The 24,449-nt window shown below is 43.7% G+C and overlaps 1 pseudogene; it reads left to right on the top strand.

The window, feature by feature from the left end:
* LOC102184862 overlaps positions 1-22,801 on the top strand; it is a 165,920-nt pseudogene extending 143,119 nt beyond the window's left edge.

Genomic DNA, 24,449 nt, shown 5'->3' with positions numbered 1-24,449 from the left:
GCCTCCCTGTCCATCACCAACTCCCAGAGTTCACCCAACCTCATGCCCATTAAGTCGGTGATGCCATCCAGCCATCTCATCCTCTGTCGTCCCCTTCTCCTCCTGCCCCCAATCCCTCCCAGCATCAGAGTCTTTTCCAATGAGTCAACTCTTCACATGAGGTGGCCAAAGTATTGGAGTTTCAGCTTTAGCATCAGTCTTTCCAAAGAACACCCAGGACTGACCACACATGTCTAAAAAGGAAATGAACACAGTGTGGCCATACGTGGTAAGCGCTAATAGTGAGGTGCACACCCTGAATGGTACTAAATTCGGAAGAGGGAACATGGTGGGTGGAAGAGATTGGAGAAGGCTTCATGGATTTCATGGAACTTGAGCTGAGATTTTGAGAATGTAGAGAAATCAAGCAGTCAGAGTGAAGAAGAACATTCCAGGTAGGAAAGAATGATTTATATCAGCTTGCCAAATTGGCATAGCATTGAAAATCTGGGGAAGAAAGGCTGAAACAGAAAATTAGGGAATTATTAGCTGTGAAAGATTCCTGATGTTATTTATCTCCCTGAATGCCCTCATTAGCTGATCACTGTAAGTCTTTTCAAAATCCCAACAATCACTTTGCTAATTTGGAACACAGAAGCAAGGGTCCTATTCTTGATTCTTCTTTGATCTTTTCCACACAGTCCACACTAAATACACATATGAAAGAGGGGAATAAGGGGGTGTTGGTGAAGACCTCAGTGGCATCATCACACACAAGAGAGCACTGGCAATTAACAAGGCTGCCTCACTGTCCACATCGAGGAGGTGCCATTCACAGGAAATGAAGATGAACAGTGTCACCTGAAGCTGTGTGATGCTCTTACCCTCATGAGTAAGGAAAAGCTTTGAGGCTGCAGGTCTGATAAGAGATCACTGGCTCTGATAAGAGAAATTACAAAACATGAACGCTCATACTGAGGACCATAAAATAACTAAGGCTAAGGGACCACACACACACACACACACAGCCTGAGTGACAATTAGAGCTATTAACCAGTGTAACTTTATGAAGGCACAGACATCAATAAAAGCAAAGACGTATTGTTTAGAGGAGGTGATCGGAAGGCCAAAAAAGCTGCTCTCTTCAGTTCAGCCTGGTGCTGAGAGCAACTGTCAACCAGGGGGCTCAGCAGCATGAGAATTCAGAAGCAATAAACCTGAGTTTCTCAACATTCCCACCTACCCATCTTGGTCAGTTCAGTTGATATAACAGAACACCCTAGACTGAGTGGTTTATAAACCATAGAAATTTATTTCTCAAAGTTCTGGAGACTGGAAAGTCTAAGATCAAAGTGTCAGCAGACTTCATATCTGGTGAGAAACCTCTCCTTGGCTCACTGATGGATTCCTTCTCACTGTGTGCTCATACAGCAGGAGGGGTGAGAGAGCTTTCTAGGGTTTTCTTAATAAGGACCCAAATCCCACTCGTGAGAAACAACATAATCACTTCTCAAAGACCCTACCTTTTAATACCATCAGATTGAAGGTTAAGATTCCAACATGTGAATTTTTTTACTTTATTTGTAATTGGAGGATAATTGCTTTACAATGCTGTGTTGGTTTCTGCAATACAACAATGTGAATGGGCCATTAATATACGTATCCATATGCCCCCCCCCCTTACCCTGAGCCTCCCTCTTACCCTCCACCCCAGCCCACCCCTCTAGGCTGTCACAGAGCACTGAGTTGAGCTCCCGGTGTTATACAACAACTTCCCGCTCACTCGCTACCTCGCTTACATATGGCAGTGTACCAACATATGACTTTTAAGGGGCCAAGAGCTTTCAGTGCATTGCACCACCCCAATAGGTAACTGGACCTTTTGCCATCCTCAAAAACCACCCCATGTGGATATCTGAACCTTTTGTTTCCTCAAAAACACTGCAGAAAATTGAATTTTCCCTTTCAACATGGCTCATTATATCGTTAGGAAGCTCATGAACACCTCTCTGAGAATTTGGTAAAAATCCTGAACTCTTGCCCCAGAAATACACACAGAGAGAGTTTTGTGCAGAACTCTAGATTCTGCCGCCCATCTCTGAAACCCTGCCGCCTCACAGAAGCAAATGTGATCTGCTTCTCAGTTTAGACAGCCCTTTCCTTATTAATACTCAGCATTACCTCTGTCAGGAGATTTGAATTTTAACTAGGTCATAAGGTCAATGCGGTAATTTACTTTTTAAAGACTTTTAAGACTATGAACTATGTAATGTGTAAAAGGTGATTCATTATCATATGAAAAACCCTGAACAAGACTCAACAGTTCAGAGGTGGCTGCTTAAGCCCCTCAGACATTGTGACTTAACTCTACTCCACAGGTTTGTTAAATAGCATAAATGATGTTAGGAATAATTTATCTGGGGTGAAATAAGTGGTATTCGAGAAATAAAAATCATCCAGTCTCCTTGGAGAAGGAAATGGCAACCCACTCCAGGATTCTTGCTGGAGAATCCCCAAAGACAGAGGAACCTGGCGAGCCACAGTCCATGGGGTCGCAAAGAGTCGGACGCAACTGAGTGACTTCATGTTCACATTGAAGACATTAATGCTAATTGAAATAAGCCAGACCCAAAAGGACAAATACTGTATGATTCTGTGTGTTAGGTACGGAGAGTAGTCAAACTGGTAGAAATAGACAGTCGAATCATGATTGCCAGGGCCAGGGGGTTGGGGAGAAGGTTGACTGTTTAATGGGTGCAGAGTTTCCACTTCAGATGATGAAAAAGTTCTAGAGATGATGGTGGTAATGGTTGCACAACAATGTCAGTGTATTTAATGCCATGGAATTGTGGCACTGGAAAATGACTAAAATAGGAAAAAAATTATGTTATATATATTCTACTAAATTTTTTTGGAAATTATCCACACCTTTCCATACTGTATAAGTGAAGTTTAAGGATCAGGCAAGCCCAGGACTTCATAACTTTGGGGGAAAGCTTTAGAGAAATCCTATCCCTGTACTTTAAGGCAGGGGTCCCCACCCTCTGGGATCTGATGCCTGATGACCTGAGGTGGAGCTGATGCAATAATTACAGCAGTGAAGTGCACAATAAATGTAATGTGCTCAAAGCCGGTGCACCAGGACAACCCGGAGGGATGGGATGGGGACAGATGTGGGAGGGGGGTTCGGGACGGAGGGGACACATGTACCCCTGTGGCTGATTCATGTCAATGTATGGCAAAAACCACCACAATACTGTAAAGTAATTAGCCTCCAATCAAAATAAATAAATTAAATAATAAATAAATGCAATGTGCTTGAATCAGTCCTAAACCATTATCTCCCTCAGTGGTCTGAGGAAAACTTGTCTTCCACGAAAATGGTCCCTGGTCCCAAAAAGGTTGGGGACCACTGCAAGGGACTCCAACAAGCACCTTGTGTGACCATGTTAATCCAATGTGGATGCAGTGATCTATATATTTTTTAATTTTTAATTTTATATTGGAGTATAGCTAACTAACTATAACTACTGTGATAGCTTAGCTTGAATAGCAAAGGGACTCAGCCATACATATGCATGTATCCATTCTCCCCCAAACTCCCCTCACATCCAGGCTGCCACATAACATTGAGCAGAGTTTCATGTGCTATACGACAGGTCCTTGTTGGTTACCCATTTTAAATATAGCAGTGTGTACCTGTCCATCCCAAACTCCTTAACTATCCCTGCCCTTCAACCTTCATCCCTGGTAACTATAAGTTCCTTCTCTAAGTCTGTGAGTCTGTTTCTGTTTTGTTAATAAGGTCATTTGTATCATTTCTTTTCAGATTTCTTTATATCACATATAAGGGATATCATATCACATTTGTCTTTCTCTGCCTTACTTCACTCAGTATAACACTCTCTAGGTCTATCCATGTGGTGATGCAATGCCTTATGACAGCAAGGATAGGCAAGCATGGGCCGTGAGCTTGACTTGACTCCAAAACCATCAGAAACCATGGCACTCACCTTGAAGTAACACGCTCATGAAGTCAACAAGAAGAGCCACCTCTGAACTTCCAAGAGCAGGTTGCATATCTTCTTTTACCCTTGTGTATCTGGCAGAATTTTGTCAAAGACTCACTTTCATTGCAGCATCCTCCCCCTAGCCAGCTTGTGGAGGACTCTATTCCCCTCTAATCACCAGAGGCTGCTAGTCTCTTACCCAGAGAACCTGACAATCGCCAAACAGACCAGATTTGCCTAAGCCACTCCCCCAGGTTCAGAAGAAACTCGGGGTTGACCTCTGGCCAAGAAGGCAGCAAAACAGACAGGAGCTCAGGCCTCCACCCCGGCCCCAACAAAGCAGACAGCTGCCCAAGGGCTTCTACCAGGAGGGAAGAAAAACCACAGAATGAATAGACTCCCATCTCGTCTCCACCAGGAGTCAATAAGAGAAATTATAGCCACATCAAGATATTTTAAGAACAGCTATAATATTTTACCAGCTGTCAGGGAAATATGAAAAGAAAAAGGAAAATAATATCTATTTAGTTAAGGAGTTGACACGGTTATCCATAAGGAAAGATAATGCATTCTGCAATATGAAGATATATATATACTTTAGACATAAAATGTTAGACTGCACTATAACTAAACTAAAGCTCATAAAAAATTAGAAAACTGTCCATTTCTCAAAATTCAGAAGTATTGTGCTCTAAAAGAACAAGGAGTGAAATTGTGGTCATCAGTACAAGGTTGACTAAATGTCTCCAGACAGCAATTAGTTTTGCTCTTTCAATTACCAGGGCTTCCCAGGTGGCTCAGATGGTAAAGCATCTCCCTGCAATGTGGGAGACCTGGGTTCAATCCCTGGGTTGGGACGATTCCCTGGAGAAGGAAATGGCAACCCACTCCAGTACTCTTGCTGGAAAATCCCATGGACAGAGGAGCCTGGTAGGCTACAGTCCACGAGGTCACAAAGCATCAGACACAACTGAGAGACTTCATTTTTCACTTTCAATTGCCAGCAAATATTTACTGAGCTTGAGCAATATACCAGACAATTCTGAGATAACATGCAAAGATGAGGATGGCATGGTCACTTTTTGTTGTTTTTTTTTTGTCCTTAGGTGGCACTAGTGGTAAAGAACCTGCCTGCCAATGCAGGAGATGTAAGAGAGGCGAGATCGATCCCTGGGTTGGGAAGATTCCCTGGAGGAGGGCATGGCAACCCACTCCAATATTCTTGCCTGGAGAATCCCATGGACAGAGGAGCCTGGAGAGCTACAGTCCACAGGGTCACAAAGAGTTGGACGTGAGATCAACTAACACACAATAAGCACCTACTGTATACCACAGGGAACTCTACTTGATACACTGTAATGGCCTATATGGGAAAAGAATCTTAAAAGTGTGGATATCTGTATATGTATAACTGATTTACTTTGCTATACAGTAGAAACTAACCCAACATTTGCAAATCAACTATATTCCAATTAAAAAAAAATTAATTTAAGGGAAAAAAAAAGAAAGGAGTACTTTCTCTTCCTGCCACTGACTTTCCTTGAAACCACTCTGAGGATTGACCTGTCTCAGGAAGCTTGAGATGACAGGTGTGGCAACCTTGTGTCAAAGTGCAAGCTGTGTTACTAAGAAGCCTGCTACAGGGACAGAAGTGATGAAGGCTCGTTCTCTGCATGAAATTTCAGAACTTGTGTGAGTTATAGCCCTTTCTCTTTCTGCTGGGAAGTTCTCAGACCTGTGCTGAGGCCTGTAACAAGTAGAGTGCTGGAAATGTGTGTTTAGGGAGGTCTGTGTGGGGGTTAGACAACAGTAAGACAGTAAATTAAAGGCCGTGTAGAACTTAAAGAAAACAGTCCTTTATTGCTAAATCAAACAACTCTGGCCAGCTTCACCCTAAATCCCTGTTGGTTTTCAATGGGAAATGAAGTCACTTAGCAGTGATCGCCTTTGGTTATTGTTACTATGGATCACATTTTTTTTTTAACCTCTCAAGTAGGTGAGACTAGAGGAACTTCCAAACTGAATTTCAGAAAATGACGCCTTCATAGAACATTGGCCAAGGTCATGGACATTCCGTAGGAGGACACTTGATTGAGAAAACTATTAGAAATGACACTGTTCAAACAATTGCGGTATTGTAAATGCTTGATGGTTGACAAGCTTAACATATCATCAAGTTTTGCTAAGAAATTCTCCAGACAAACCAGAAAGGTGTTGATTCTTAGAGCCCTAGACATAGGTGTTGATTCTCAAAGTCCAGGAGATATGATTAGGAGCTTTTCTTCTTCATAGAATCCTTGGACTCTCGATAATTTCCCCTTACTGTCAGAACTCTGAGTAGATGTTCAATTTTTGAGCTTCTCCTCACTGTTCCCTCTACGTCACCCACAGAATGGTAGAGCAACCGATGAGCTTTGTCATGGCCAGAGTCAGAAGGAATGAATATGGTTCTCATTGTCAGGGTAGCTCTCAGCTTCTTTGGATAGACCTAAGAAGAAGTTTTTTAATGTTTTGCAGTTGGGTTACTCTAATAGATGAAAGCTGATACCTATTATAACTCTTTCCTTATCCATCTCCTCCACCATATTGAGTTGCTTGAGATGGGAAATGATCTTTGGTGTCTATATCTGACAGTATTCGGTCCTAATAAGAGAATCACTAGGTAATTTTTGAATAAATGGATTAGTGTCCAAATGAAAATTTAATGAAAAATCAAATTCATTCCTTTTTACAGGGGCATCTGTTGTTCCTCTGTGGCCAGCATTTTCTCCTTATTTCAGTAAGGGCAACCTTCTTTCTTCCTTCCATGTAGTTCTGGTGGGGCTGCCACTCATAATTCCCTACCCTCCTTCCAAGCTCACCAATCACAGTATTCCTTTTCACATACAACAGGGATTGGTCCAAGCAACAGATACATGACTCAGACAAAACCAGTCAATTCCCTGGTACTTGGGTACTAGGAGAAAAGTGTTCTCTTATTACTGAGACTTGCTAGATTAACACTACCCCACCCGGGAAGCCCATGGGGATATCGGTGCTCATCTTTTCTTTGACATGGAAGTAACCTGGGTATAATCCAAGAAAATATGGAAAACCCAGAGAGAGTCAAAGAAGAGAGGGGAAGGAAATGAGAATAAGAAAGAGAGAAAGAATGTGATGGAAATTGACCTGTAATATTTATTTTAATCTGACCCACTGAGCAGACTCCCTGCTCCATCTTTCCTGTATTTTGCCCCATTTTTCCCACTTACAGTAGTCTTTGTTGGAGACCCAGCTAATATATTCCCAAGAAGCAATTGCATCTGCCTTTCACCAAAGCAACAGAAGCTTCTCTTTAAAAGAAATAGACCATACCCTCAAAGTTATCCTGGGCTGCAAAGTTATTGTGAACTGGTTCTACTCTGAATCACAGAGTAGATCAATGAACACAGTTCAGCCCTTAACTTTCACTCATTACAGTTTTGTAGAACTCACACTCCTTTCCAAGAGCAATACGTCAAAATCACCTTTCAGGCAATACTGAGCCATATTAAGACAACACAGCCTGGCGATCAGTAATTTTGTATCTAAACACCTCTGTCTATGTCTATACAGCAATGTTTCAGCACTTGTTTATAATTTTTTTTACCTTTATGATTTTTCTATAACTTAAGACAAATCTTAGTATAAAAAAGAATAGATTGCACAAAAAATATAATCCAAACAAAAATGGGAATTGTTAGATGTGTTTAAAAGAGTATAAATAAAAGAAAATCTGTATATTCAGTTACAGGGGGGAAAGAATAAAATTAAAGAGCATTCACATTCATTTCACAAAGCCTGGGCTGAGCACTGTGGTTGCAGTATAGACACAGGTGAGTAAAAATAGACCAAGTCCCTGTCCTTGTGTTGCCTACAGTGTAGTGGTAGAGACTACACTAGACTACACAGTGTGACTAGTGAAAGAATCACAGGTGTTACACAGGACCATGGTGCCAGAAGAGCTAATAATTAGGGCACTTCACTCTCTCAGTAAGGTCTGGAGAGGCTTCCTAAAAGAGTGATGATTGAACTGCAATCCAAGAATAAATAGAAATTAACTTGGTGAAGAAGGGCACGTGGTGTAGCCGATGATGTCAGTGCTCTGCCCAAGGGCTTTCTCTGGCCATAGGGTGGTCTCAGTCCTTAACAGGGCAAGGCAGGAGGACCAGAAAGTTGACACTCCCAGGAGCACAAACATCTCAACTTCCTAAGCCCCCAGATTGGACGACTGCAAGCATGATCTGCACCACCTTCTAGAAGGCTCTGGTGAAACTGAGCTTCACCGTCCTCACCAGGAACCTCCTCATCCTTGCATCTAGTCTTGGCTTCCTTTCATCCCCAGCTCATCTTCCTTCCCTGACTCCCTTACCAGCGCTTTCTGGACTGCTTCTCACACCAACTGGACAAACTCATGTTCCAGTGTCAGGAGAAGACTTCTTGGAGAACTCACCTTAAGACAGGAAGTTGGAGTGAGGGAGGAGAGAATAGGAGAAAACCTTGTGCAAAAGCCCTGAGATGGGAAGGAACACGAACAGTTCCGGGAATTGAAAGATGGCCACTCTCACTGGAATAGGAAATAATGAGGAAAATGTGGTAGGAGGAACTTCTCGGGCTAAGACCCCATGTCCCCAATGCTGGGGCCCAGGTTCAACCTGTAGTCAGGGAACTAGATCCTACATGCAACAACTAAGAGTTCACACGCCACTAGTAAAGACCCTGCATGTTCCAAAGACCATCAAAGGTCCCCAGCGTCACAACCAAGACCTGGCATAGCCAAACAAATAAATATTACCAAAAGAGGGAGAAGGAGCGGGAGAAGTGTCCAGAGAAGCGGCTGGGGGCAGAGGGAAGAGAGTAGAGAAGGATTCTGCAGGGTCCAAGAGCGATCATAAAGGCCCGGGAAGTGAGCTCTGCCTTTGTCCTCAGTGGAGTAAGAAGCCAGTGAAGGATTTTACAATGGAGGTTGATGTGCTCTTGTTTCTGCTTTGAGATGGTGGCTCTTGTCTCAGTGTGAAGAAAAGACTGGAGGGGGCTAAGAAGGATCTGTTTGGAGTGGTCAAGAGTAGATGATTGTGGTCCAGGTTGAGGTGATAGGAATTTGTCCTGGAGTCACTGCCTGCAATGTGGGAGACCTGGGTTCGATCCTTGGGTTGGGAAGATCCCCTGGAGAAAGAAATGGTAACCCACTCCAGTACTCTTGCCTGGAGAATCCCATGGACAGAGAAGCCTGGTAGGCTACAGTCCATGGGGTCTCAAAGAGTCAGACACGACTGAGCAACTTCACTTTCACTTACTGACAGAGGGGGCATTAAGTGGTGGGATTTGGAGGATATTTAGAAGGCAAAATCAATAGGGCTTGGAGATGGATTCAGTCTGAGAGATGAGAGATAGGGAGTTATCAAAGATTACACATAGACTCTGGCTTATGTGCTTGAATAGTTAATGTATTTCTATTATAGAAGACATGCCAGAGATCGTTAAAGATTGCCTTAAAGACAAGGTTATATACAAGGAGTATCTTTAGTTCTCTGGAGTAAGTACACATAGGCAGATAGACTGATGGTTTTACTTTTACACATTAAAATTCTGAGTAAGACAGGGACTGTGAGGGTAGGAAAACATAAAGAGCAAAATCTAACAGCAGCTGGAAACTAAACATCATCTTGCTTTGAAATTAAACTGTAGTGTACACCCCAGCTGACATAACTGGGCAGGTTAAGAGGGGAGGAGGGGTGGTCACACATGGACTCAAAGCGTGAGAAGGAAGCCACGTGGGAGCAAAGACCTAGGCTGATCAGATGTCTTCCCCCCTTGAGCCAGCCTGATCCCACCTAGTTTCAACTCTGTTCAAATAAATATGTCTCTTAAACCCAGACCACATTATGATGAAATAGTGAAGGAAATGGAAAGAGAATGAAAGCTTGGGAAGGACAGTGTATGAAAGGAGAAAAGAGAGGGTAGGCAAATTCTCCTACTTTATACTTGTGTTTTGGGCCCAAGCCAATGAGAGTATGAAGGGGAAAGATGAAGAGATGGAAAGCATCATGGCATTTTAGAGATGGTAGATATTAGCTAGCCCAGGACCTGTCAGCTTCAGCACTATTGACATTTGGGGCTGGATAGTTGTTCAGTGAGGAGGGAAGAGGCCTCTCCTGGGCCCTGGAGGCCAGCATCCCTGGCCCCTACTCAGTAGATGCCAGTAGCATCTGTCCTCAGACATTGCCAAATGTCCACTGAAGGGAAAAATGACCCTTGATGAGGACAACTGAGCTACTCTCACCTCTCCGTTTTACAGATGAGGAAACTGAGCCCCACACTGGGAAGACGTTTGCCCAAGGATGTGCAGAGTCAAGACAAGAATCTAGATTGTCCCCAAAGGTCGGATCATTCTATTTAAGAGGCCACGTTTATAGACAAAGATTTCTGCTATGTATAAACCTAACTCTAGAAAAAGCTGTATATTGTCAGCCTGCTTATTTAACTTCTATGCAGAGTATATCATCCAAAATGCCAGGCTGGATGAATCACAAGCTGGAATCAAGATTGCCAGGATAAATATCAACTACCTCAGATATGCAGATGATACCACTCTAATGGCAGAAAGTAAAGAGGAACTAAAGAGCCTCTTGATGAGGGTGAAAGAGGAGAGTGAAACTGCTGGCTTGAAATTCAACATTCAGAAGACTAAGATCATGGCATCTGGTCCCATCACACCACGGCAAATAGGTGGGGAAAAAAATGGAAACAGTGTCAGATTTTTTTTTCCCCTTGGGCTCCCAAATCACTGGACAGTGTCTGCAGTCATGGGGGTCACAAAGAGTCAGACATGAGTTAGTGACTGAACAACAGCTCTAATGAAAAATAGTTTAAAAAATAATAATCATGCAACATTGAGAACACATCAGGGGTAAAGAGAACCATCCTTATATGTGAGTGGGTACTAGGCCAATCTGCCCAAAAAGTTTTTACATTGGTGCGGGCACCATGAACCACCCACAGGAGCAGGAAAGTGTGTTGAGACAAAATATCTGGTTTAATTTTATTTGTATAAGACTCAGGAAAAAGTCTAGTTTAGAATACAAGTCAAGGAATATTACTCAGCCTTTTAAAAGAAAGAAGTGTGTGACATTGTATAACACAATAAACCTTATAGACAGTATGCTAAGCAAAATAAGGCAATCACAGAAAAGCAAATTCTGAATTAATCCCCGGATAAGAAGTATATAAACTGATAGAAACAGAGAGTAGAATGTGGTTTCCAGAGGCTGGGGGAAAGAGAGGGCATAGGAGTTGCTATACAATGAATAGAGTTACAATCATGTCAGATGAAACAGTTCTGGAAATTCAAGTGCAATGAGAGCTAACAATACTGTACTATCCACTTAAACAGTAGTTAATAGGATATGTTTTATGTATTGTGTCTTTCCACAATTAAACACACACACACAAATCAAGGACTGTTACTATTCTATCTCCCTGTTTCTTTCAGAGTAGGCTCCTATCAGGAAACGTTTCTCGTGTTTGATGGATGACAACCTGGGAAATGCTGGTCCCAAATCCCAGCCCTCATTTAGAAAGCTCGAGTAACCACAAAGTTGCAGAACACAAAACGACTTTTAAATCCAGCGCTAATTATCACCAAAGACCCATATTTCCAAGTACCAGGGCAAAACTCTCTTCTTAAATACAGCTGTATTTTTATAAACAGCACAGAAAGTTAATGCCTGGAGATCATACTGGTCAAATCCTTCTCTTTAGAGATAAGGGCCCTACGGCAATACCAAGAAGTTGCAATTTTGCCCAAGGTCACCCAGCCTGTTAGTGATAAAACCCTGCACACAAACCCAGACTCCTGTGCCCTCATCCAAGACCTTCTCTACTTTACCAAACTGCTCTCCTGCTACTCTGAGGACCCCAAATATACCCCCTCCATTAACATGAGATGCTCATTCCAGGGAGGAATAAATGTGAGACCTTGAAAAGGAAACCATGGAGGAATGTCAAAGAAGAGAGATGTGATGAAAAACAAATGAAAACTGAAAAAAAAAAAAAGAAAGAAAATTCAGAAGGCTAGAAAAGAAAAATCCCAGAGAATGAGAAACGGGCCCCAAAAAGACCTTCACAAAGATAAGCTGCTGGTTATTCTTGGTGCCCCGAGGAGAACTGCTGCCAGAATTGATTCTAACCTAAATGGAGAATAAAAACTATTTTCCTTATCTATTGAGAGTAAAAGCAAATTTCATGTTACGAAGCACTGGTTTGGATGAGGTGAGTTGAAGTTTTAAGAAATAGAGTGTTATTAGCGAACCCTAGCCAACCCGGGGCACTCGAGAAATGCTGATTTTTAAAAAGAATATCTAGATTTTAACACTCCATATTGGAGTCATTCTGCATGAGGAGTTCATTATTTTCATCTGCTTCTAAAGAAATGTCTTCCTCCCTCCTGCCTTCTCCCACAGGTACACATTCTCTATGCTTCTTTTAGCTTTGTGCTTTCACATGCACACACACACACTGATGCTTAACTCCCCCTTTTCCCTCATTCCCCTTCATTTACCCTTCACACTGAAATAGACAGTAGAAAAACCCTGTGTCCACCCTCACATCTATTTACTTAAGCGGTCTATATATCAGTTAATGCAGCTTTTGGCTCCAGGGAAGCGCAAACCCAAATAAAAGGAGCTTTGAACAATAAGTACACTTATTTTCCCCATAACAAGGAGTCCCATGGTAGCACCACACAAAGCTCAATAAACGTTTGTTGATTTGAGTTACCCCGCAGCACGTACTCTGCAGAGAATTAATAACTTACATGTACCGTGGTCCCAGGGGCTTGTCACCCAGCAGGGAAAACTATGTCCCCAACCCTAAAACAAGGTAGCCTGACACACACCAAAGGATTGTTGTGGACGGTACACACTCCTGCAAGCGCTGAAAGGGAGGAGAGCCCTAAGACCCCAGAGAATGGACAAGGCTGCCTCACAGGGGACAGGAGCACAGGTGAGGTTTCTAAGGATGGGAAGGATTTTGGTAAGTGATGTTGACATGAAGAAGCACTCAAGGAGGAGCAAATCATTGGAAGCCGCAGAGAAAGTGAGTTTTTGGAAGCGTGCGGATAATTGTGATCGGAGTAAAGAGTTTGTTCCTCCAGACTTGAAGGTGACAGATGGTAACGTGCACTTCCGAACATGAAGACTAGGGTCAAAACAAGTGAGAATGCCTCAGTTCAGTTCAGTCGCTCAGTCGTGTCCAGCTCTTTGTGAACCGATGAGCTGAAGCACGCCAGGCCTCCCAGTCTATCACCAACTCCCAGAGCCTGCTCAAACTCATGTCCATTGAGTCAGTGATGCCATCCAACCATCTCATCCTCTGTCATCCCCTTCTCCTCCTCTCTTCAATCTTTCCCAGCATGAGGATCTTTTTTAATGAGTCATTTCTTCACATCAGGTGGCCAAAGTATTGGAGTTTCAGCTTCGGCATTAGTCCTTCCAGTGAATATTCAGGACTGACTTCCTTTAGGATTGACTGGTTGTATCTCTTTGCAGTCCAAGGAACTCTCAAGAGTCTTCTCCAACACCACAGTGCAAAAGTATCAATTCTTCGGTGCTCAGCTTTCTTTATGGTCCAACTCTCACATCCATACATGACTACTGAAAAAACCATAGCTTTGACTAGACAGATATTTGTTGACAAAGTCCTGTGGAATTTCAAAGGCCATACCCTCAAATGAGGGCTTTCCTGATAGTTCAGTTGGTAAAGAATCCACCTGCAAGGCAGGAGACCCCAGTTCGATTCCTGAGTTGGGAAGATGGGCTGGAGAAGGATAGGCTACCCACTCCGGTATTTTTGTGGTTCCCTTGTGGCTCAGCTGGTAAAGAATCCTCCTGCAATGCAGGAGACCTGGCTTTGATCCCTGAATCGGGAAGATCCCCTAGAGAAGGGAACAGCTACCCACTCCAGTATTCTGGCCTGGAGAATTCCATGGACTGTACAGTCCATGGGGTCGCAAAGAGTTGGACACAAGTGAGCAACTTTCACTTTCACTTTCCCCTCAAGTGGTCCAAGGAGGCCCAGTTGAGTGGACAGGCAGAATACCTCCAAGAGGAAGTTGAATTCCTTATGGTGGAGACCCTGGCTCCATCAAATCTGAATTGCTAGGTTAAAAGATCAGGTTGAAGTGTACACTTTTGGGGACTCCTGAGAGAATCAACCTGAAAACATTTGACTGCGTTGTTCAAGAATAACCAGTGTACACATACTTGGCAAAGAGTTGGGAACTAGATTATGGGCCTAGTTTTTCCATTAACTAGCTGCAGCTCCTGAGGTCACTCCCCGCTCCCATCCCCAGCCTCAGTTTCCTCTTCTCTAGAACAGGATCACAGGACTAAAGGCACTCTGCACCCCTCCCTCCTCCAACAATCCAAGAATGGCTCTATGTATGGATGTTTATCGAGGCGAATGCGGTCCACACGCCTCACAAGCAGGGAAGCAGGGCGACTGGGGCTGCATCATTCCCCTGACTGTCACCAGCTGAGCGGTGCTGCAGTTTTTCTCCCAAACATCTGCTGCATCATTAGTAATGTCTATCCCTCCTTCCACAATGGGGTTTATTATCATTAATGGTAATTATTGTTGTTGAAGAGCCAGAGAACTTTCATCTCATCCCGATATTTTGTTTCTGCCTCACATCAAATCTCTTCTTCCTAACACATTTCTATTTTCTTTTTTTTTTTTTTTTAGAAAGTAGAAGAAAGGGCATAATTGCTGATAGGGATATTTGGGTACTTAGTTCAATTCCGCGTGATATTAGACAAGTCCTTTCCCCCTCTAGCTTCAGAGTGAGTAGAATATATCTAATGAAGTCTGTGCTTTTTAACCATGAGTGAACCTCAAAATGATTATGAGGCTTTTTCAAAAGGCAGATCCACGAACCCCAGTCCAGACCTGGAGGATTTGTATGTCCAGGGGTGGATCTAGCAATGTATATTTTGAAAACTTCACCCAGGAATTCTGATAGGCTTTCTAAATTATTGATTTGGTCAACAGATACTTGTTTATAGCCTACCGAATAAATAGTAGGACTATTTATTAATAAATTAGGGCCAATGCTGAAATGTCTAAAGCATACAGAGAAAATTTAATTTCTGTCTTTAAGGAGTCCAGCAAATGGTGAAGAAAGACAAGCATGAAAACAGACACAGAGTAAAGAGGACCAGACTTCAAAGATGGAGTGCTGATGTCATAGGAGCATACATGAGGGACTCCAAGTCGGACTGAGGTGACAGGAAGTCTCTCCTGAGGAGGTAGCCTTGAATTAAGCTTTAAAGGACAATCAGAAGTTCGAGGAGGTGGGGACTTCCCTGGTGGTCCAGTAGTTAAAACTCCTTGCTGCCAATACAAGGGACATGGGTTCAGGGGCACAGGTTCGATCCCTGCTCAGGGGAGCTGAGGTCCCACACACCACGCAGCATGGCCAAAAGAAATGTAAAAAAAAAAAAAAAAGGGGTTCAGGTAAGTGGGGAGAGCAGTGCTATAGGAAAAATCCAGAGTTCAAAATAGTAGTTCTTACAAATGAGGTACAGACACTGAGTGGGAGGCAAATGAGGGAATAAAAGGTACAGAAACGCCCCACTTCTAATACTCCTAGCATCTGTATATGCAGACACTGCCACCCCCATCTCCTCTTGACCTGCAATGTCAGCCCGGGGGAATCACAAACCAGACTGGCTGCAGGTCTGGGGTGAGAATTTGGGGAAGGAGGAGAAATTACTAAGGGAAGAACCAGATGAATGCAGATGGGATGGTACTGTGAGCTCTTGCTGAAAATATATGTAGTTCCCCTAGAGAACCAGTAACTCCAAAGGAAAGAGGACTGGGCTTCACAGCCAGATCTGGTATCTTCCCCACCAGCCTCCCGACTCACCCCTCAGGCTGCACTTGACCTTGGCATGAAGTCTCCTCCCAGCCCCTTCTCCCTCAAGGCTGACCCCGGAAGGGCAGCCTGACCTCAGATCTCTTGACAGGCACGCTGTGTGCAGGGATGGGGGCCAGTCCCACAGTTTACCTGCATCCCATGAGGGTGGTGTTTCTTGGAACCCTTTGGAAGCTGGATCTGTTTAGGTTGCGTTGAGTGATTCCCACCTCCCCTCACCCGGAGGAGCAAACTGATTTCCTCCTGGTTCATAGGTCTGCCCTCTGTGGTGACCTACGTCTGTGGGTTGGTTACATTGGCTTCCATTGTTGAACACAGCTTCAAAATCCTGCTGCTCTGTGGCTAATGCTCTGTCTGACCAGCCCCATCCAGCACTCAGGCCCCTCAAAGTGAAGGCTCTCCTATCTTATCACAGGCAGCCTAGAGCAATGGTTAGATGTTTTGGAGTGTCAACTAAGATAAACTTCTTAGAGTCAGTTTACAGTCTCCTTGTCTCTCCAAAATTAAAAAAAAAGAATTTAGAGGAAACATATTTCCTGTGGGCCAACATTCATCTCTTTCAGAGCTTCAAACACTCATTAGACACCACTGCTTTCCAGGTAGCCAGTGTAAAGATGCTTAAGATCAGAGCAAATACAGAGAAATGAAAATAAGCCCACCACAACTAAACTTGCTGTGATCAGTGTCCACAGCCCTCCGGTTACAACCTACAGAGGAAGGCAGTAGTACCCTTTGTGGTCTACACTCTGGCTCTCTTGGAAGAAAGACTTTATTCCAGGAAGAAAATCTATACAAGTTGCATAGGGTGAGAGTGAAAGTGTTAGCCTCTCAGTCATGTCCAACTCTTTTTGAAATCACATGGACTGTAGACCGCCAGGCCCCTCTGCCCATAGAATTTTCCAGGAAAGAATACTGGAGTGGATTGCCATTCCCTTCTCCAGGGGATCTTCCCGATTCAAGGATTGAACCTGGGTCTTCAATGGCAGGCAGATTCTTTACCGCCTGAGCCAACCAGGGAAGACTTGCATAAGGTAGACCAGTAGTTCTCACCTGGAAGGGATCTTGACCCGATCCTATGGGATATTTGGCAATGTCTGAAAATATTTTTTGATTGTCACAGCTAGAGAGGGGATTCTACTGATATGGGTTGGGGGTGCTGTAAAACATTCTACAATACACAGGAACCGCAGCCCCCTACAACAAAGAATTATCTGGTCCAAAATGTCAATAAGGCCAAGACTGAGAGCCTGGGCTAGACTGTGTAAGGAAAAGATGCATTCTCTTCCCTCTGTGGCTGGAAGTTGGTACCCCTGCTAACCTGCTCTCATGAAGACTGACAACAGTCTCCCTCTCTTTTCGCAAGTCCAGAGACCAGCAAGTCCAGTCCCATCATTTACAGATGAGAAAACATGAGGCTCTGAGAGCAAAGTGATTTCCCTGAAGAACTCAAGTGAGCAGAGTAGAAGCTGGCTATCGAGCCCCCAAGGTCACTGCTCCCACCTTGCGTCCATCCGCTAGACCCAGCTCCTCCACAGCACCTCATTTCCAGCCAGACTGTTGGTGCCACAAGTTACAAAATAAAGCTTCTATGGGAAAGGACTTTTTGTCTCCAAAAGTCTTGGATCTTTCAAGGGTGTGTGTGTGTGTGTGTTTGTCTGAGAAGGGCACTGGGAAAGAAGGGTTTGAATCCAGCTTTTTGCAATGAGCCAGTGAAGTAGCAGCTGCCCAAGGCAGTGGCACTGAGAGCAGATGGACAATTAAGAGACTGTGTTGGATGGACCTAGAGGTTACCATACTAAGTCAGCCACGTCCAGTGGAGGAAGACCAACACATGTTATCACTTACGTGAGAAATCTTAAAATACAAATCAACTTATTTACAAAACAAAAACAGACTCACAGACATAGAAAACAAACTTATGGTCACCAAAGGGAAAAGGCAAGGAGGGGGGTAAATTAGGATTATGGGATTAACAGAAACACACTACTATATATAAAATAGATAAACAACAAGGACCTACCATATAGCAGAAGCAACTACATTCAATATCTTGTAATAACCTACAATGGAAAAGAATCTGAAGTTGTACACCTGAAACCACCACAGTGTTATAAATCAACAATAAATAAAAATAAAATGAAATTTAAAAAAAGTAAAGAAAGGAAACAGTGATACTAAGAGACCAAAGACAGAAATACAAGCGAAAGTTAATTCAATTGTAACAGACTGGTCCATTGTCCAGGCAAGACCATGGAACAAGGCTTGGAGGAAGGGGCAGATTATGTTAAGGAGGGTCTGATGGAGCCATGGTTAAGGCCCAGGATATCTGTATGTATAGCTGGCCTTTCAGAATGTTCATCACAGAGTGAGCCTCTTCTGCACTGCAAGGTTCAGAGACCCTTAAACAATGATCTAGGGGCAGCCCCTGACTTGATAGAACCTTTGGAGGTGAGGAGGCCTTTTGGGACCACATGGTATAAGCGACGTACCTATGCATGGATCTGATGCCCTGGGTTGCCTGACAGACGCCAGATTGATTGCAAGGAGAATAAAGCGGCTCCTGAGAGAATAATCCCCGGTGAGGGAGCGAGGCATCTGGGAAGGAGGGGCACGCCAGCCCAGGCACGAGAGGGAGTGAGTGCAGAATGGAATGAAGGGTTCTCTACGATGCGACACCCTTCCCCATCCTTCTCCACTCCCTCCTCAACCTTCGACCCCAGCACGTAGGTACCTTGGGAAGAGGAAGTCTGAAGGGTAAACCTCAAGACCTGAGTCATTCTGGGCTACAGTCCCTGTGCTAGGGGCCCATGCAGTGGTTTCTCCCCTCCCACTCATCCCCCTGAAAATAGATCAGGCCAGTTTGCAGAGGAAGACATTTTTTAATAGACTGAGAGAGAGAAAGGTGTACATGAACTGGAGAGACACAGTGGCAAGCCCCAGAAAGCAATCATGTGCAAACCCCAGAAGTCAAGGTCTGGTTAGCACCACCCCTGGGGCAATGGACAGCATGAACTTTAAAGCAAAGGGGAGACAGAGTTCTCACTCCTCCAGCGCCCTCCTCAATCTTCCTCCATCTCCACCTGTTGCCCTTGAGGAGTTTATGTACCTTCTCTGAGCTTCAGTTTCCTCCTCCTTAAAATGGAGTTTTTGTAAAGACTTAAAGGGGGCTTCCCTGGTAGCTCAGGGGGTACAGAATCCGCTTGTAATGCAGGAAATGTGGGTTCGATGCCTGGGTCAGGAAGATCTTCAGGCAAAGGGAATGGCAAACTCATTCCAGTATTCCTGCCTGGAGAATTTCATGGACAGAGGAGCCTAGAGGGCTACAGTCCTGGGGTCGCAAAGAGTCAGATAGGACTGAGTCACACACACACACACACACTTAGAGAATTCCTGCAAAACACTTAACACTCAGCACAATTGCTATAGATTAAATATGTGTGTCCATCCCAACCCTGTCTACCACCAAAATTCACATGTTGAAACCTAATCACCAATGAGCTGGTATTAGGAGGTGAAGACTTTGGAGGAGAATAGGTAATAAGGATGGAGCCCTCATAATTGGGATTAGTGCCTTCATAAAGGGTCCTGGTGGCTCAGACAGTAAAGAATCTGCCTGCAATGCAGGAGACCAGGGTTTGATCCCTGGATTGGGAGGATCCCCTGGAAACGGAAACAGCAACCCACTCCAGTATTCTTGCCTGGAGAATCCCGTGGACAGAGGAGCCTGGCAGACTATAGTTCATGGGCTCACAAAGAGACTTCAGAGACCTCCTTTACCGTTTCTGCCGTGTGAGGACTCAAGGGAAAGACAGCCATCTGTGAACCGGGAAATGGGCCCTTGGCAGACCCCAAATCAGTTGGGACCTGATCTTGGATTTTTCCAGCTTCTAGAATTGTGAGAAATAAACTTTGGTCATTTATAAGCTACCTGGTCTATGGTATTTTGTTATAGCAGGGACTGACCAAGACAACAGTGCTGGGTAGATATAGCATATTCTCAAAGAAGGGATAGAGGTCATCACTACGGGGAGCTATTCAGAGCATCAGTTGCATTGAGAGTAGGTGACCGGAGTCAGGCTAGGAAAGAATGGACTCCAGATGGGCCTGGGTGACAACAGGCAGCCAAGAAAGTCAGAGGTAAAGGTTGGGTTAGTGCAGCAGAGGCCAAGACTGGGCTGCGACTGTGGTGTCCACAGATCGGCCGTCTGAGGCAGGTGATGCTAGTGAGGGAGAAGAGACTGCATCAGCAGAGGATGGTAGAAAGGCCAGGGGAGGCCAAGATACCCTCTGTGCAGGGAGAGCTCTTTCAGAGCCACAGGAAGAGGGAACGTGTGGCCCATCGGCTCAGTAAACATCATCAAGAGGAAGGAAAGCCCAACAGGAGGAAGCTACTGACTCAGCTGACCTATGGACAAACTGGATCTTGCCAAGGATTCCCAAGACTGGGGAGCATTAAGAATGTGAATTTTTTTACAAAGGTTTTTTTGTAAATTATTTATTTGGCTGCACCGGGCCTTAGTTGTGGCAAGCAGCATCTTTGATCTTTGTTGTAGCATGAAGGATTTTTAGTTGTGGCATGCGAACTCTTTATTGTGGTCTGTGGGAACTAGGTCCCCCACCAGGAATCAAACCTGAGCCCCCTGCAGTGGGAACTCAGAGTCTTAGCCACTGAACCACCAGGAAAGTCCAAGAATGTCATAAATGTCTTAAAATGTCTCTTGAACATATGAAAAAATGTTCAGTCACACTGTAAAAAGAAAAGTTCAACAAACTATGATTTCTCCATCAGAAGGACAAAAAATAAGTTTAAACATGAGAACCACCCTGTACATTGTGGGAAGTTAATCTGAGTATATCTCTACGGAAGATTGTTTGTACTATCAAAAATACAAATGCACACACCCTTGGACCCAGCAAATTCTTTTTTTAGGAATGTATTCTCTAGTGGTACTTGTTGCTGCTGCTGCTGCTGCTGCTGCTAAGTCGCTTCAGTTGTGTCCGACCCTGTGCGACCCCATAGGTGGCAGCCCACCAGGCTCCCCCGTCCCTGGGATTTTCCAGGCAAGAACACTGGAGTGGGTTGCCATTTCCTTCTCTAATGCGTGAAAGTGAAAAGGGAATGTGAAGTCGCTCAGTCATGTCCGACTCTTAGCGACCCCATGGACTGCAGCCCACCAGGCTCCTCCATCCATGGGATTTCCCAGGCAAGAGTACTGGAGTGGGGTGCCATTGCCTTCTCCAGTGGTACTTGTTACATATGTGTAAAATGATCTACACAGAAAGTTGTTCACTGGTTTCTCAGAAAGAATTTTTTAAACAAGAAAACTAAATTTTGAGTAAATAAGTGACAGCCGTTAAAATAGAGACACTTGGTACCCTTTGACCATCACCTTCCCGTTTCCCCCTGCACCGAGCCCCTGGTGATGACCACTCTGCTCTGCTTCTGTGAGTTTAACTACCTCGTATTCCACCTATAAGTGAGAGCATACATATTTGTCTTTCCGTGTTTGTCTTATTTCACTTAGCATAACATCCTCCAGGTTCATCCATACTGTCACAGATGGTGAGATGTCCTTTCTTCTTTAGGTTCTGTGTAATTCTTGACTAAAAAAGTCATTTTAATGGCTTTGCTCCTTTTTTATGAAGAAGGAAATGGCAACCCACTCCAATATCCTTGCCTGGAGAATTCCATGGATAGAAGAGCCTGCAAGGCTACAGTCCGTGGTGTTGCAAAGAGTCAGACACAGCTGAGAGACTATCATTCACTTACTCACTCTTTTTTTAACCAAATACACTTGTCTTTTTATTTTCCTTAATACCCTTTCCTTCCTCCTTGCATTGCTGTCCACCCAGATCAAGTTTTTGATTTGCAGAGACTGTAGAATTCTGTGGTTAATATGCTCTGTGGGAGAGGAAAATACTGGTGAGACACAGCAGATACCACAGGGAAGCAGTAACCAAGATTCAAAAGAATTCCTTGGTGGTCCAGTGGTTAAGAAGACTCCATGTTTTCACTGTCTAAGAGGGAGGTTCAATCCGTGGTCAGGGAACTAAGGTCCTCCAGGCCGTGGGACATGGTCAAATAAGATTTTAAAATATACAATCTACAGAGCATCTCTAGAGAGGCGCCAGAGCAGGGGTAGGGGAGAACCCAACCCAACCCTGACTCGGAATCACAGAGTGAAGATACACAACAGCAAATCATCAGGGAGACATTCCATTTGATATCTTAAAAAGATGAAAATGTTTGCAATTTCCTAGAAGGAGGATTATTAATCGGAGGATCTGACAACAAACTGATTTATAGACATTATGCAACATTATATTCTGTCTTCTGTGTGGATTCTTCAGAAAGTGAACTTGGCATTTTAGATCTAACTCAAGTATTTGCGGAAACATTAGACAAGTGTTTTGAAAACGTCTGTGAACTGGATTTAACTTTCCATGTAGACAAGGTTCACAATACTCTTGCAGAAATAGTGATGGGAGAATGGTATTGGAGACCAACATGAATGAGATTGTTACACAAATTGATGCATAAAATAAACTGGAGAAGTCTGAGGCTTGCTTAGCAGGAGCTCCAGCCCATGCTGTATCAGCTGTAAAGAATATGAATCTTCCTGAGATCCCAAGAAATATTGACATTGGTGACATTAGTATAAAAGTGCCAAACCTGCCCTCTTTTAAATAAAAAACTAAAAAGGCCACTCACAGGTAAAATCCAGGGGAAAAAAAATCATCCAAGTTTACCATGCAGTTGTTTACCAAAAATAGAGGAGGAGAGTCTTAACTTTTACTCTTGGATTTAAGTCAAGGTACTGTATAGACGTAATGTAAAATCAGTATGGAAGTTCAATGTTGCTTTTCTTGCTCAGTGGTTTTGAAGAAATTAAGCAGTTCCAGGGTGATTTTTTTTTTATTTTCTAAACTGCATTCCTGTGGCCACCTAAGGCACGCCTCTATGTATTGGCTATTACAGTATTTCGAAAAGTGTTCAGGACATTTCTTTCAATTGTACACAACTTAAAATGCTGGTGTTCTGTATGGATCACAAGTGCAGCATTCCTTAATAATGTCTGTTACTTGTCACAATAATTGTTATTTAAAGAATCAAGTATGTATTGCATGCAAACATTTTGACCTTTTTCTCTTAGTTTAAATAAACTCCAAGGTAACTGGACTTATAAAGCAAAAAAAAAAAAAAAATACAATCTACAGAATGCCAGCACCTCAGGCATGCTGGCGCACACAGTGGGAAAGGAAAGGATCCAGGCCACGTTCCGTTTGTGAATACAAATCTGCCGTCTAGACTGGAGGAGGACCAAAGTAACTAGAAACATTGAAGATCAGGCTAATTTTCAGTGATAAGTCCTCAGATGGGAGTCAACCTTCCAGGAAACACCTGGCTAATCAATGTAATGAACAGTCACTTAAGGATCTTGAATACCAGTAGAGTCAGGCTAGCTGGAAATAGCACCTGTCTCCATTCTTCTCATTTACAGCACTGGTGAGAAACGGGGGCTTTAAGGGAAAAATAAGCAAAACAGGGAAAGAGAAGAGACATCGTGAATTGCCTTCAGTTCTCAGGCTACTGCTTTTCTCTTGCCACCCCTTTCCACCCAAAGAAATTAGCCCTTTGCTATTTTGCTGGTCACTTCTAGCCTGATGATGACTCCTATAAGCTTCTTTCTAAGCACATATCTAAAGATGAGAATGTCACCTGCCATATCTAGACGCGAAAGAGGCTGCTGCCATCAGACCCTCAGCCACTGTAGCCTCAGCCCTCCCCCACCACTGTGAAGCCCCCAGGAGATTCAGGACAGACAAAACAGAATACTGGTCCAAATAGTTTAGATGCCTATCAGAGGAATAATCTCAATGAACCCAGATGCATGCATCTTCGCATACATAAGAAAGTGCTAAAATCATTGACTTGAAATATCTGGCTTTTCTTTCATTAACAGTAATCTTTCGATATTCCAACTACCTGGTTTTTGTTGCAAAAATTCCCATATATTCTGATTTCTCCCTTACTCTTTGGAGCAGTCCCTCAAAGCTACTGGAGAGATGGCCACCTGGGCTTAAGTCTTCAGACAGTGTCCTAAATAAAACACAATTCCTGGAGTACCCTGGTAGTCCAGCGGTTGAGAATTATCTGCCTGCCAAAGCAAGGGGCATGAGTTCAATCCCTGGTCCAGCAAGATCCCATATACCACGGGGCAACTAAGTGCATACACCCCAACTACTAGCCCAGAGCCTGTGCTCTGCAATAAGAGAAGCCACAGCCGTGAGAAGCCCAGACACACCAACTGGAGAGTACCTCTGTTCGCTACAGCTAGAGAAAGCCCAAGCACAGCAATGAAGACCCAGTGCAGCCAAAGATAAATAAATAAATATCTTTCTAAGCCTAATTCTCAGCTTTAGGGTGTGCAGTTCTGTTGTTTTTTCAGTTGACACAACTCTTTGCATATGAGATATTTCTGCATGAATTGCACTGTTAACCTTAA

This window comes from Capra hircus, chromosome 24 (assembly GCF_001704415.2).
Source record: "Capra hircus breed San Clemente chromosome 24, ASM170441v1, whole genome shotgun sequence".
Classification (NCBI taxonomy): Eukaryota; Metazoa; Chordata; class Mammalia; order Artiodactyla; family Bovidae; genus Capra; species Capra hircus.
The sequence above is the reverse complement of the archived record's forward strand: the minus strand, read 5'-3'. Positions and strand labels throughout refer to the sequence as shown.